Raw genomic sequence first — 14,590 nt, forward strand, 5'->3', positions numbered from 1 at the left:
TATGCAAAAATAACGATTTCGAACCCACTACATTTGTGGCGAGCTCATGCTGTGTTAAGTATTAAATAGCAGCAAAATGAAAAGAGATGTAGACAAAGTGTCAAATTAAAAGTTATAGAGAACATTAAGGGGCATCAAATGAACAATAGTAACGATAAATTTTGTTGATTAATAATTAGAATAATTAAAAAACTCTCCAAAAAAACAAATTTTGAGTTTATATGTTTATGTTTATTACCTTCACCAACAAGCCCCTTGGCCCCAATGGTGGTTGCTTAAACTAATTACATTTTAAAATTGACAACATTTTCGCTTTTATAGCATTCCGCGTCCGGTTGAAGTCGAAGGCCGTCGCCACACTGTTAAAAATTCGTTGGAGTCCGGTTACAGCGCTCTGGCAACCATAGTTGGTTCTCCTGAACGGAACTCGCAGAAGGGAGTTATTACGTAGAGCTCGAACGCGGGCTTGAAGATCCAGACGTCCGAGGATTGTAGGGCAATCCACTCTGGCAGAGAGTAAGTCCGAGACGAACAGGGCTCGAGAGCAGTCCCTCCGAATGCTGAGTGTATCGAGGTGTATAAGCTGGCAACGGTTTTCATAGCTCGGCAGCTGAAATCTGTTTCGCCATGGGAGATGACGAAGGGCGAAGCGTATGAACCTGCGTTGGACAGCCTCGATTCTGTCAATCCCGTTCTGGTAGTACGGATTCCAAACAGCTGAACAATATTCTAACGTTGAGCGGACCAACGCGCAGTAAAGCGATTTAAGACAATATACGTCCCTGAAGTTTTTCGCTATTCGGAAGATGAACCCAAGCTGTCGTGATGCCTTATCCACGATGTATGACGTATGTGGTTTGAATGTTAATGCCGAATCCATGATGACTCCGAGATCTTTGATGTGAGAGTGTCTTGGAATGCTCGAGCCGAAGAAATGGTAGTTAAACTGAGTCGGTTGGCGTTTCCGCGTGAACGTAACGATTGAGCATTTGCTCGGGTTTAAAACCATTCTGTTTTGATCACACCACGTGCTAAAGCTGTCCAGATCCCTCTGAAGAAGCTCGGCATCGGTTTTATCCCGTATTTGTTGAAAAATTTTCATGTCGTCGGCGAAAGAAAGGCGGGGTCCTTGTAATGTGAAATTGACGTCATTAAAGTAGAGGAGGAATATTACTGGACCGAGATGGCTTCCTTGTGGTATGCCGGATGTAGCGAAGAATGGTGCAGATAGACAGTCCTTAATGCTGATTTGGAGTTGCCTTCCATCGAGGTAGGAACGAAACCAGCGCAGAAGTTGTCCATGAATGCCGAGTTTGTCCAGCTTCGCTATTGCGATATCATGGTTGATTTTGTCGAAGGCCGCAGATAGATCCATATAAATAGCATCGGTTTGCAATCCGTCAGCGAATCCATCCATTACATATGTTGTGAACGAGAGCAGGTTTGTCGTTGTCGATCGTTTAGGCATGAAACCGTGTTGGTGATCTGCAATGTAGTGTTTGCAGTGAAAGAAAATAGGATCTAACACAACCAGCTCGAACAGTTTTGATACAGCACTTAAACACGAGATTCCCCGATAATTGTCAATGTTCGATTTGTTTCCTTTTTTATGAACTGGAAACATGTGCGCTGCTTTCCAGCAGGAAGGGAATGTACCAGTAGTGAGTGATAGCTCGAAGACTCGCCGAAGTGGTTCAAGAAGCCCGCTGATGCACTTTTTGACAAAAATCGAGGGAACACCATCTGGACCTGGGGAACAAGATGCTTTCAGTTTGGCATTTGCTGCAAGAATGGCAGCATTATCGACACAAATTCGGTTGATGGTTCGTCCTAGAGAAGGAGTTAAATTAGCGGCGGCAGCGACTTGTTGTGGTGGCAGGCGCTCGTTGGAAAAAACGCTTGAAAATTTGTTGGAGAACAGTTGGCAAATTTCCTTAGTGTCGGTGCCTAAAACTCCATTAAACGACATACAAGATGGCAAACCGGATTCCTTTCGCTGCTCGTTAACATACTTCCAGAACGACTTGGGCTTGGATTTCAGTTGACGCTCAACGTTTCGCTGGTGTCTAAAAAAGGCGCGTCTGCTTTGTTGTTTGTATTCGTGGTTGAGTTGAAAGTAGTGATTTCGTAATGCAAGTGTCTTATGCTTCGAGAATTTTTTAAATGCAGCTCGTTTGGCAGATTTTAAACGTCTTAGGACGGTTGATTGCCAGGGAGGGTGTTCATCGGTACTAATTGTTCGTTTTGGTACATGGCGGTCGATAAGGTAGTTAAGAATACTAGAAAACGTCATCGCTGCTTCGTTCGCGTCGTCATTGTTAATATTTTCGTCCCAGTTTATATCCAACAGCGTGCCAACGATGCTGTCGTAGTCAGCGTTTTTAAAATCGTAGACGATAGAGCTTGAGACGTCTTCAAAATTCACTCCTAAGTTACCAGCGAATACAAGATGTAGTGGGGGATGATGACGCACCTGCTTGACTAAAGGAGTCGGTGCAGTGCAGCAGTACGGAGCGCAGTCCCGGGTACTTACAAAGCAGAGGTCCAATGTACGTCCATTCTCGTTGGCGACATTATTAATTTGCCGAAGAGTTGCGCTGCTGTAGTTGTCCAAAATACAACTGGCATTGTCAATAAGCGCGGATTTTTCGATATCCAATCGTAGAAAACCATTACTTGCTTGGCACCACGTCAAGCCAGGTAAGTTGAAGTCGCCCAGTATAACGATATCATCAGACGGGGCGGCGATCGAGGCGATAAAAGAAACGGAGGAAAGATGTACATCGATCAGGCTGGAATCACGAATTCTGTCAGGTGGAAAATACACAACACACAGGAACAGATTGCGATCGGTAAGTTTCACTGATATCCACACTTGCTCGGAGCTCGCCCACCGGTCATCGTTGATCACTCGGGCTTTTATACCACGCCGAACGGCGATAAGCACACCACCGCCTGATGTCTTGTGGCTGTTGAGGGCATTACGGTCACAGCGGTAGACATCGAATGTTGAACCAAAGACCTGGCGAGACAGAGTACGGTTGTCGAGCCACGTCTCGGTCAAGGCGATAACGTCGTAACAGCAACCCGTGGTCGCGAGCAAATAGCTGTCCGTTGATGAATTTAGGCCACCAACATTCTGGTAGTAAACCTCGATGTTGTTGGATGACGGATCAGGTACAGCAGAGAGCGAAGCCATGTTGCGGTGTAGGAAGATCCTTTCGTCAATCTCACGAACAGTATCGGAACGGTTCACGGTCGCCTGGTCGACTGTGGTGAGGGATTCGAGGCATCCCGAATCAACTACGTCGCGCCCCAAAATACGACTATCGTCGTCGTCGAGAGAAATGGTTGGCATCTGATAACAAGATGTCGGAGCAAAAGGCAAAAAACTGGAAGCGAAGAATACATCAGCGCTTGAAGTGTTCGGAACAGATGTATACTTGCCATTTGCGGCAGGTTGGAAGACCCTTTCACCCATCCCACACACAGGACCGGGACGACTGATGATCGCTGGCTGCAAGTGCTCGACTGTGGCGGGGGGATCGAGAGCTTCCATAGTGCCAACTGCGGTGCGTCCCAGTATGCGTTGGAACCCGATGGCGGAATGCGGAGAGCAGGAACGGGGTGGTAGCAGCTTGCGGCGAGATTCGTACGATGAGCTAGAAGCGTGAATCGGTTCAACCGTTGTATCGTTACAATTTTTATTATACTTGCCGAGAAAGGCGGCTTGGAAGACCCTTTCCCCACCCACACATACAGGACCGGGACGACTGATGAACGCTGGCGGCAAGGGCTCGACTGTAGCGGGGGGATCGAGGGCTTCCATAGTACCAACTGCGTTGCATCCCAGTATGCGATCGGCATCGATACTCCTTCACAAGGGCGGTGTGGCTTGGTATAGTGGCATGGCCAATCGTTGCGGAGTCCTCTGCAGGACCATTGATGGGCCGGGTTGCATTAGAGAGGTACATGCTTCTTCTGGAGGCGGTGGAAAATCAGTCGGCGGACTCCAAATGTTCTGGGTACGGCTGTCTTCAAATTCCCTGAACAGTATGCCTTGCGGCCATGTGTCAGGATTAAGAGCTGCATCACGGTACTTTGGGTGAACTCCAACTTTGAAGGATATGAAGTTCAAAGTACTGACGTCTATGCCTTTTTTAACAAGCGGAATAACCTTTATCTCCTCGTTACAATTTAGTCCTTCTTTAGATATTTTTTCGACAGTCTCTTTGCTAACGCTAGGATGAAAGCGCGAAAGATACATCCAGAGCAACGGCGCGGGAGGTGGAACCGTAAAAATGTTGCTATTATCGACTAGCTTTCGACTACCAACAAGAATATTGCTCGGATCAGGGCCATCCTCGCGACGACGTTTCTGAGGTGGTCGAGAGGTACCGGAGTTTGGCCGGACTGGAGTAGCTGTTGAAACCTTTCTAGCCAGGCGCGAAATTTGCTGGTTATTTTTGGATAACTCGGCCTTTAGCTCAGCACAGACGTCATCCGTTTTCCCAGCGATAGCAGCGATAACACATCCAAGTGAAGAAACGGTGTCGCGAAAGCGAGCAAACTTCATCAGCTTGACACATTCATTGCACATCCAAAATAAGTTTGGGTTTTCCGCAAGTTTTTTCAAAAACGGCTTGTTAAGTTGTTTCCCACATTGCATATGTACCACATTTTTGCAAAAACCCATGCATTCAATAAAGTCGTCATCCGATTTGACGGTTTTCGCGCAGTGATCACATGCACTTGCCATAATGCGTGCCGATCTGAGAATGCGAACAATGAAATATAGATGGCGCTGCGGTCGGTGGAAAGTTTGGTGGTTAAGTCACAGAAGTTCACTCAATTACGTTCTTCGCTGATTTTTTCGCAACACAAAAGCAAACAGGAGACACTTTTACACTGCACAATAACAATGTTAAAAACAAAATACTGAGTCGATTAACACGACAAACAACGATAAAAACTTCACAAATCTCGTCAAAAAGTAAAAATAGTTGGAGCGATTTATGTAAACAACTAATCGGTAGGAATACACTGAACCAAAAATTTCGTTAGTAAAAAATCATTTAGTACACTTAACTAAAAGACATTTGTACATACATTGATAGGAAATTTTCTCAGCTTTCCAATGAAATCTTGTAAATAATGATATAAAGCATATTTTTTAGATTAGAGTCTTTTAAGCACTTGCAAGTCGGTTACGGGAAAAGTATAGTAATGAAATTACTAAGAAATGAGAAGAGATAGAAATATGACGTCCAAGAACAAATTATGAATCGTCCCAAAACTCAACTTTTGGATACTGGATATTGCTATAATCATACATCATTATTTCGAGAAAATTGGCAAAAACCTCCTCAAAAACACTAACTTTTAACTACTTTACAGTTGAAAGGTAATTAAAACTAATTACTTAAAAGATATGAGAACATCATTCAATAGGAAATTTTCTCACCTTTCAAATGGAACTGAAACATTTAAAATACAAAGTATACTTTTAAAGTTAGAGGTATTTTAAGACAAATAAGTTTTTTACACAAAAAGTTCAATAACTCTGTAACGGTTGAGATTTGATGGTATGTGTTGAACAATTTTTTCTCCAAATATGGCAGTCTATCACCCCCCGAGAGATTCTTAACCATGAACCAAACACCCTGTATATATATATATATATATATATATATATATATATATATATATATATATATATATATATATATATATATATATATATATATATATATATATATATATATATATATATATATATATATATATATATATATATATATATATATATATATATATATATATATATATATATATATATATATATATATATATATATATATATATATATATATATATATATGAAAAAATTATTTTCCGTCGTCAAAGTAAACTGTCCCTGGCAACACTGCTCCATCGGAATCCAATCAGACTAATTGCAATAACTTCAGTTCTAGAGCTGATCCTTGTAACTGTTAATACTCAAATGAAAGGCAATAGTCACATAAATGAGCCTTGCTTAGTTGATTTTAGCATAAGAGATTGAGCGATGAAAACGTGACCTCTAAAAATCACTATTTTTCATTTGTCACTTCATACATTGATTTATCATAAATACTTTGTTTACAACCCTTTTAGAACTTTGCATGGCGAAGATTTTTGCTGAAGTAACAAAGTAATGATCTCGTCTATTTGAAAAGTTATGAACGATTTTTGTTGAAAAATACACAATTTTCAAAAATTAATTATTTATTTTATTAGAAATAACACTCCCGCAGTTTTTTCACCAAAAACTACAAAAGTTTCGATCTTTCAAATGAAATTAAAAGATTGAAAATCCATTCGCAATATTGGAAGATATATAGCTTCGAAAAAAACCATTTTTGTTTTGAAAATCGCCTGTAACTATGCAAACAAAAGAGATAGACACTTCATTGCTTCGGCAAAAATGTGTATTTATAAAAGTTCTAAAAACCTCTAGAACAAAGTATTAGCGAGAAATTAACACATAAAAAGATATTAATAGAAAACCAATTTTTAAAGAGCCACCATACCTTAAATATTGCAAAAATCATAGCACATGAACCATTAAAGATAGCCACATAGTTTCTTCAGAAAAGTTGCTTCAATTTGATCGATTTATAACTTTGTAGAACATTATGTAGCTGAATTTTACATATGTAAGAAGTTGATACTTTGAACACCCTAACCACCACCCCTAATTCAACTAATATAAAAAAATTGGCAAAAAAATTCTAAGAAAGTTTGCCGAAGATACTATATATCTAAAACCAATGGTTTAGGCGCAAACAGTTTTGTCTTCCTAAATACAGCTTTGGGGCCATAGTGCGTTGGAATTAAGATTCCCGTATATATTGAGAATGATTATATAGATGTAAGGTTATATGACCTATCACCTCGTACCCCTCCTGAGCCAATTGCAAAATGCATGTCGCAATACGGAGAAGTAGAATCCGTTACACCTGATACTTGGAGAAACTTCTTCTCGGGTACTCCTAACGGCGTTTTTGTAGTGAGGATGCGGGTTGAAAGGCCTATATCCTCCTACTTGACAATAAAAATTCAAAACTCACGGAACTACAATTATGCAAACTACGCTATGCACCCATGAGGGGCAAACTCCTACGTGCAAGTATTGTAATCAGACAGCTCATCGTGGACAACCTTGCGCGGAAGATGCAGCGGAAAATACATCTCAACTGATTGCCAACTCATCTACGGCAAACCAACCTAAAACAGAGTTTTCAATACCAATGGCTGAACCACAAACGGGGGCCAAATTTGTGGCAGCTGTTCAGACCATAATGACAACGGCAAAAGAATCATCCAGCACCCCAAAAGCAACTGTAAGCAACAGCGGTAACGATGACGACGGATTTACACTGATCAACAATAAGTGCAAGAAGCAGGGGAGAACATCTGATCCCGGACACCAAGCCAGCTTCGACCGGGACGTGAAAAACAAGAGAGAATTAAATGACCCCCTGACGCTGTTTGCCAACAGACTTTGCGAAAGAAGTTCTCCGCTCGCAATAAAAAGTTGCGCGCACGAGATCCAATTAATTAATTCTTGTTTGTGTTTTTATTTTTGCATGTATTGTAAACGTATAAAAGATCCACAGCTCCGTTAAGCTACCGCTATGAGCCGTGTCAAATAAACGAATTAAAAAAAAATATGCGATTACAAATCAATTTCTGAGGACTAAATTCTGTTTGTTGTAAAGATTTTGACTCGTTGTAGACATTATAACGAGTCTTTTTCTGCATTGTTGTACGATTTGTGGTTTGCTGGGAAGGGCTCCAGAGAGATGTGCTTACATGAATTATCTTCACACGCCCCTGACATCCTGATTAACAAATTTATGTTAAAATACGGGAAAGCCGCCTCCACAACAACTGAAACTTTGCATTTTGCCGAGTGTCCCTAGCGTTGTTCTTGCGGTGAGAATGTTTCCGTACAAACCAACTCCTTCATGCGTAACCATTTTATGCAGATCAACCGAAAATGGTACGTTTCATCAGACAACACTAGTTATGCACCCATGGTAGATTCCCATGCGCGAATTCTGCAAAAGTATATTGCACCACGGAAAATATTGTACAAAAGCAGCTAAGAAAAGTCAACCTACTACAACCATAAACATCAGACCATTATCTTATGCCAAACCACAAATGGCTACTCTACAACAATCGCGCCCAGTGTCTCCAAGCCAATAGCCGGTACCACGAGCAAAGAAGCGAACGCAACGTAGCAGAAGACAGATGCGTTTGTCCATGCGCTCGCATTCCTGTTTGACGCTTTATTGCTTTCTTCGAAAATACTTTGAATCAATTTTTTAATATTTTGAAGTGTATTCCGTCGATTGAAATAATTAAACTCGTTTTTTTTTAACTTGTACACAAAGCAAACAATTAAGAAGACCCTTAAGATCGTTTGTTTTAAAAAATGTCAACTATCAAATAAAGTTTTCACGCTTTCGTCATATAACAAATTAATAAGACGGATAATTACAAAGAAATTACTATTACTATTTTTATTGCTCTTCTATAAATACCGCACGTGTTCGCCCATCTTCAGGGTAAAAACGCGGGCCCCCAAATACGACCCAGGCCCCAGGGCAATTGCCCTGGCTGACCCCCTCTCATCGGGCCTTGTACTTCACTCTAAACCCCAAGCCAAAGCCGGAAATTCATTGCACAAGGATTGAATTAATCATCTTTATCATTCAGTAAGTGAATTGTAGTGGCCACTGTCAGAACTAAAAATAGATTTGCTGTGCCAATGTGAATATTGCAAATCAACCATTCAAAGAAAGTTCATCAAACGGAAAAACCGAATTTGCGTCATTACTTACTCGAATAGCACCCAGCAAGTAAACGGCAATGATATTAAAATTCCACATGCCGACTCCATTCGTCAAACATATGTATTATCCTTTTAGGCAACGTTTCTCTGGTCGTTCGTTTAATATGCACGAGGGTATAGTGCCCACAACCGGTATGTCGAAGGATTCCAATTGTACTATAACGTGCGTTAACAAGAATGCCGGAATCAATATTGGTTTCAACCAAATATTGTTGCCCGCTGCATCTGTTAAAATCAAACGCCATTAGAGCCGAAATTAGTGACTAATTAAACGCTATTAAGCACCATTTTATCTGATTTGTTCATAGAGTCACTGCGCCCTAATTAATCCTAGTATGTAGACAGCAGTCAGAACGTCATGCAATTTATTAGATTACGCGGCCTAGAATCAATAAATTCCGTAACATTGGTAGCAATATCTTCGATCCCTTAGAAGTTGTGTTACAACGAAGCTAGCGCAATCGAGCGTCCATCATTTAATCCTACTATTTATCCATTTGGTCCTATGAAATAAAGGGCCGAGATGAATAAGAAAACAACTGCCCTATCTATTTCGCTCTTTTTTTTGCTTATGTCGCAATCCCGTGCTTCGACATCTAAATTTATGGCATCTACCACTGACGCGTGTATTATTTATGCTAACCAGTAGCAGAGGGAGACAGAAGGTGGAACATGCACTTAGCTAGCCATGCAAAACTATGATGTATAAAAACAAAACAAACAACATGCAACAAAGCTATAGCTTACGGTCCATGCTAGTTATATCAGCACGGGTCCGGCTTTGTTAGCGGCATGTTACAAAACTGCAATTTATTGTGATATGTTTTAATCTCCAAGAAAAAAATATAGCCATAGTACTGCATTCCGTTTCGGTAAACTTCGCGGCCCAATATCGGTGTGCACAACAATTTTAATTCTGTATTACCAGTACTTTGCCTCAGCACCACCCAATTTCGATGATCATATGGTTGAGCTAATTGCGAAGAATTCCGCCATGTAGAATGCTTACATGCGGTAGCGCGCCTATTGTGCAGAAAATTAAATTAACATTTTTTTCATAATTACCGACAACTTTTTAATTAAGATATTCCGGTCGTTAACTAATTAGATCCATGCACATGGAATAACTTATGTGAGACAAAATGGTACATTAAGATATGACTGCAAGCTTTTTGCAGTTTTAGCAAAACCTTAGTAAAAATTTTCCTTCCATTTTAATAAAGAAAAGGGTTTTTGGGAACGTTGTAATAACAGAAAGGTTATTTCAACGGAAATATATCAAACAAACTAGCCATTGAAACGGCACAATATTTCAACCCCTAAGCGATTAGCAATGGGTTTCACCTGTCTCATGATTTACATACGCTGTATTGTGAACTCAGATAGAAATGTTTTAATACAAGCAAAACTGTTAAGGTGAAGATATGTGGAAGCCACGTTGCTAGGCACCGACTCGCTTGTTTACATTGAGAAAAACTGAAATCTGAAGTGAAAATTCAAACGCACAAATGAGAGTTTCCGAACATTTTCCTTTGGTCATCTACACATCGGCAGAAAATTAGAAGTTTTGTTAGTAAACGATTAAAGTTTCGCGAGTGTTTTTGCAGTGGTGTGAGAATAAAGTGCATTTGAAAAAGTGCAATGAACACGAGAAGAAGAAAAATAAGAGTGTTTCGAAAAGAAACCCCATGTGAAGAGGGGTGATATTTTCGCACAAAATAGGGGCTAAAGATGGCATTCCGTCAAAAACTCGGATTGATTGTATAGGAAAATGTTCTAGCTCCCTTAAGTAGCAGTTTCGTGGCAAACCAGCAAGGTTAGTGTGTTAAAAAACGTATTTTTATATTTGCTCATGTCAGATACATGGTTAGGCAGGGGAGAGGGGTGTGTGCGGCGTAGCAGCTATGTTGTGGCTCGCATGTATAATGTCCTTAAAATCGGTCCATCATCAAACATATGGAGTGATGATATGGAGCGTCTCAAACCAGAAGCAATAACATTTAAGGAAAAGCAATCGAAGATATTCTTCGAAGTCAATGCACTAAAAAATGGACTCATTTTAGCGATTTATCATGCGATGACCCTGCCTCCTGGTGGGGAATCGAACTATACATCGCTAATCCCAGTAACTCTGTTATGTACACAAAAAAATAACGACAGCTGTTGCTTTGCAGCAGTCACACAGTGGCACGACAAGTGAAAAACCTCAAACACCAATGTCTCCTAATTCTTCTGTAAATATTTATTTTTCTCTCAGTTTGAATAAAATTATCTCTAAATTTAACAATGATAAAAATGAATTTTTAACATTTTAACGATATTCAATTAGCTAGAGATTACTGGGTAAGGAAAGTTATGAAAAATAGAGCCATAGTACTCAAGTGAGAGCAAGGATGTGAAGTAAAAAGATCGGAAAACTAGAAGTGGCAGGGTCATTAGAACAGGCTTAATATCGTACGAGCTTAATCTTTGTCTTCTGCTAATGAGGGTCGAGCTTAGGCAGTATAACTACGAATCACCCGAGTTCACTAGCATGTGTCCTGGTACCGATAGACGTGTCCATCTTTACCGTGACAACCGGGTTGGGAATCGAACCCAGGTGGGCTGCGTACAAAGCAATCGATTTAGCAACTACGCTGTTCCCGTCCTCGATTTTTTTCACAGTCCGTTTGGCTTCTTCGCTAGTCTGTGTATAAAGTGTCTGTAGCAGTCAATTCACAATCCACAGTCATATCAGTAATGTATCTTTACAAGTTTTACTATTTTTAAGATTGTCTCCTATGGGTCACTTACTTATCAACAATTACTAGTGATTAATCCTCATATAAGTGAGATTTTTCAACTCAAGTTCTTTTTGGTAAAAAATGAGCTAACGTCTTTAGAAGAATTGTGGAAATTACTTTCATAAATATTTTTACTGAATACATGAAGTCTCTTCTTGTAATGCTTAAGAAGTTATAGCTCGTTATATTTGGATGACCCCAAAACTAATTTTTTTAAATATCTTTTTAATTATCATTCCTACGGGTTTCATATATTCTACGAAGTTATTTCAATTGTCAAAATACATAATTTTGATTTAGGGGTCATGCATAAATGACGTAGCATTTTAGGGGGTAGGGGGGGGTATACCAAATTTGTGACGAAGTGCGACGAGGGGGATGGTAGGGTCAGAAGTTGTGCGACGTAGCATAAAGTTTAAATTTTTTGACGGGCATCAAAACCCATTAATTAGAGAAAACAATTTAATGTTCCTCCATTCCTAAGTTGCGTTTCACGCGGTTTTTCATTTTGTAAATTTTACTGTTCGCGGAATGGCAGGCTCGCAAAGAAAAGGAAAGATTTTTCATGCGGATTTAAATTTCCACATTAGTTAGCTAATATTGTTAACTAGTAGACTTATTTTGGCAGCTGAATTAAATTGTCTTTCGGATTCAATCAAAGAAAATTTAGTAATTTAGTTGAGCTTATGCTTCCTAAAATCGTTGGCAGCTGCAGAATTGTGAACTTCTCTTCATACTTTATGACATGTAAAATTCTAAACAAAACTATCCACACTAAATTTGTTGTGAAATGGGCTTCTTTTGTAGGCAATTTGCTGTTATAATGAAAATGTTGATAAAAGTCGTCAAACATTTTGTAAGAACATATATTTAAAAGAATTGAAAAACATATGTAATTTTTTCATCTCCCGGTCATGTCCCAAGCAACCACGGGGGGGGGGGGGGGTTAGGGAAATGCTACGTCATTTACAAGGGGGAGGTTAGAATTTTGTGACCAAATGCTACGAGGGGGAAGGGAGGGGTCGAAAATCGCCAGAAAAAGCTTCGTCATTTGTGTACGACCCCTTACGCATAATTTTCCATATCTCAAGTATTTTCGAAGATATTCTACATTTAAAAAAAACAATAGTTTTTTTTTTCAAATACAATAAGAATCCGTTTTTGGCATGCTCCATTTTTGGCAACAAAAAAGTTCCTTTTTTGGCAACATTATTTTTGTTCATAGTAATTCTTTTGAAAAATGCTCAATAATCGTTTTGTTATGGATGGATATCGCTTTTGACTTTATTTCCAAACATAGTAGTCATATTTACTATATTTTGTAGGGGCGGGCATAGCGAATAAAGTTAAATTTGTTGGTTTTTTCTATTATTTCATTCGATTTCACATATTCTTATATAATTAATGTTCTTGTAACATTTTTGATGTCACAAATTGAAAATAAAAGCTTTTAAAGTAAGGTTCCATTTTTGACAACTGGAAAAAAATATTGTTGCCAAAAACGGAATCTTACTATAATCTATAACCCCGTTTAAAAGTTATTATTTTTAAAACTTTTGCGAATTTTTGCCAAAAATTACCCAAAAACTACTAAGTCGCAGAAATAGACCGATGATCTCTTCTAGAAAGATATGTATCTTGACAAGGCAAACAAGTTTCTGGATAATACTGAAGCTTTATCTACGATATATAAGAAGTTATGTTAAAAAAAGGTTTTAAAGGGTAATTTACAAACAACGGTCATTAACTTCGAGTGTACTATAAATAGAGATTTTTTGACTTCAGTAAAGATGTTCACAAAAACAAGTTATTTAACATTTCTGAAGACTTCATCCTATTTTACATACTTCGAAAAATTTTGTGGCAAATATCTCACTTCAAAGGAAATTAATCACTATAACTATATCAACAAAATGAAGGTCTTCGATCTTCATAAAACATCCTAGAAGACACCACTGTGCATCGTCTACCTTCATTAGAAAATGCATGTTTCATTTAGTTCATTGAGATACTTTATTAGATCAGTTGACAGTATTTTCACAGAAAAATCAGACAAAAACAATATGTCTGATAGCATCTGTGAATTGGTGGTGATGTCAAAACTTGAGAAAATCGCTAAATCCAGCTTGAAATGAGAAAATTTTGAGATCTAGCAGGCGATTTGTGGATGTGGGCCAGTAGATGTTTCATTCAATTATGTTACTTACAATTATGTTACTTCTTGTAGAAAGCTGTAACATTTGTTTGATATTAGGATTGTTCTAGTCAGTGGCGGATCCTGGGGGAGGGTCCTGGGGGTCCGGACCCCTTCCGAAATTATTTAACTTGTCGAGAAATTTAAAATGAGTTTCAATTTTATATTAGCTTCAAACTCAAAATCATTCCAAACCAAAGTTGACTAACAAAACTGATATTCAATAAGTAAGATTATTACGTATTGCGAATTGTACAATGTTCATTTTAAAATCGAAATTTCGGACTCCTCCTGAAACTTTTTTCTGGATCCGCTCCTGGTTTTAGTATAAGGTGAGAAGCAGTTTCAATATAAATTATCTAACGCATCAAAGTCTTACGAGTAGCGACTTAAAATTCTTTCGAAAATGTCGTTTTATGAAAATCGACATGAGAGGGTCAAATCGCCAAACAAATAGAACAAATGAAAGCGGCCCTCTTGATTTTAGTGTAATTGATTTATCGTTTACTTCCTCCATTTGGTTTCCGTTTGCCTCATTTTAGTTCACAACTAACACAAAATAGGGACGGCAGGCCGAAGATATCACATTGAAACGTTTATCCTGACTTACTACTTTATAAATGCAACCTGCCGCAACATTGTAGTCGCTCTCCGTGATCGCCTATTGATGTATCCTCGCTGTTTGGCCGCATTTGTATAATACATTCA

The 14,590-nt window shown here is 39.0% G+C and overlaps 1 protein-coding gene across 3 annotated transcripts in view; it reads left to right on the forward strand.

Moving 5' to 3' along the window:
* Positions 1-14,590, forward strand: part of LOC131684311 (diacylglycerol kinase eta) — a 455,577-nt gene that overhangs the window by 380,868 nt on the left and 60,119 nt on the right. The gene's annotated exons all lie outside the window — the stretch shown is intronic.

This window comes from Topomyia yanbarensis, chromosome 2 (genome assembly GCF_030247195.1).
Source record: "Topomyia yanbarensis strain Yona2022 chromosome 2, ASM3024719v1, whole genome shotgun sequence".
NCBI classification, from domain to species: Eukaryota; Metazoa; Arthropoda; class Insecta; order Diptera; family Culicidae; genus Topomyia; species Topomyia yanbarensis.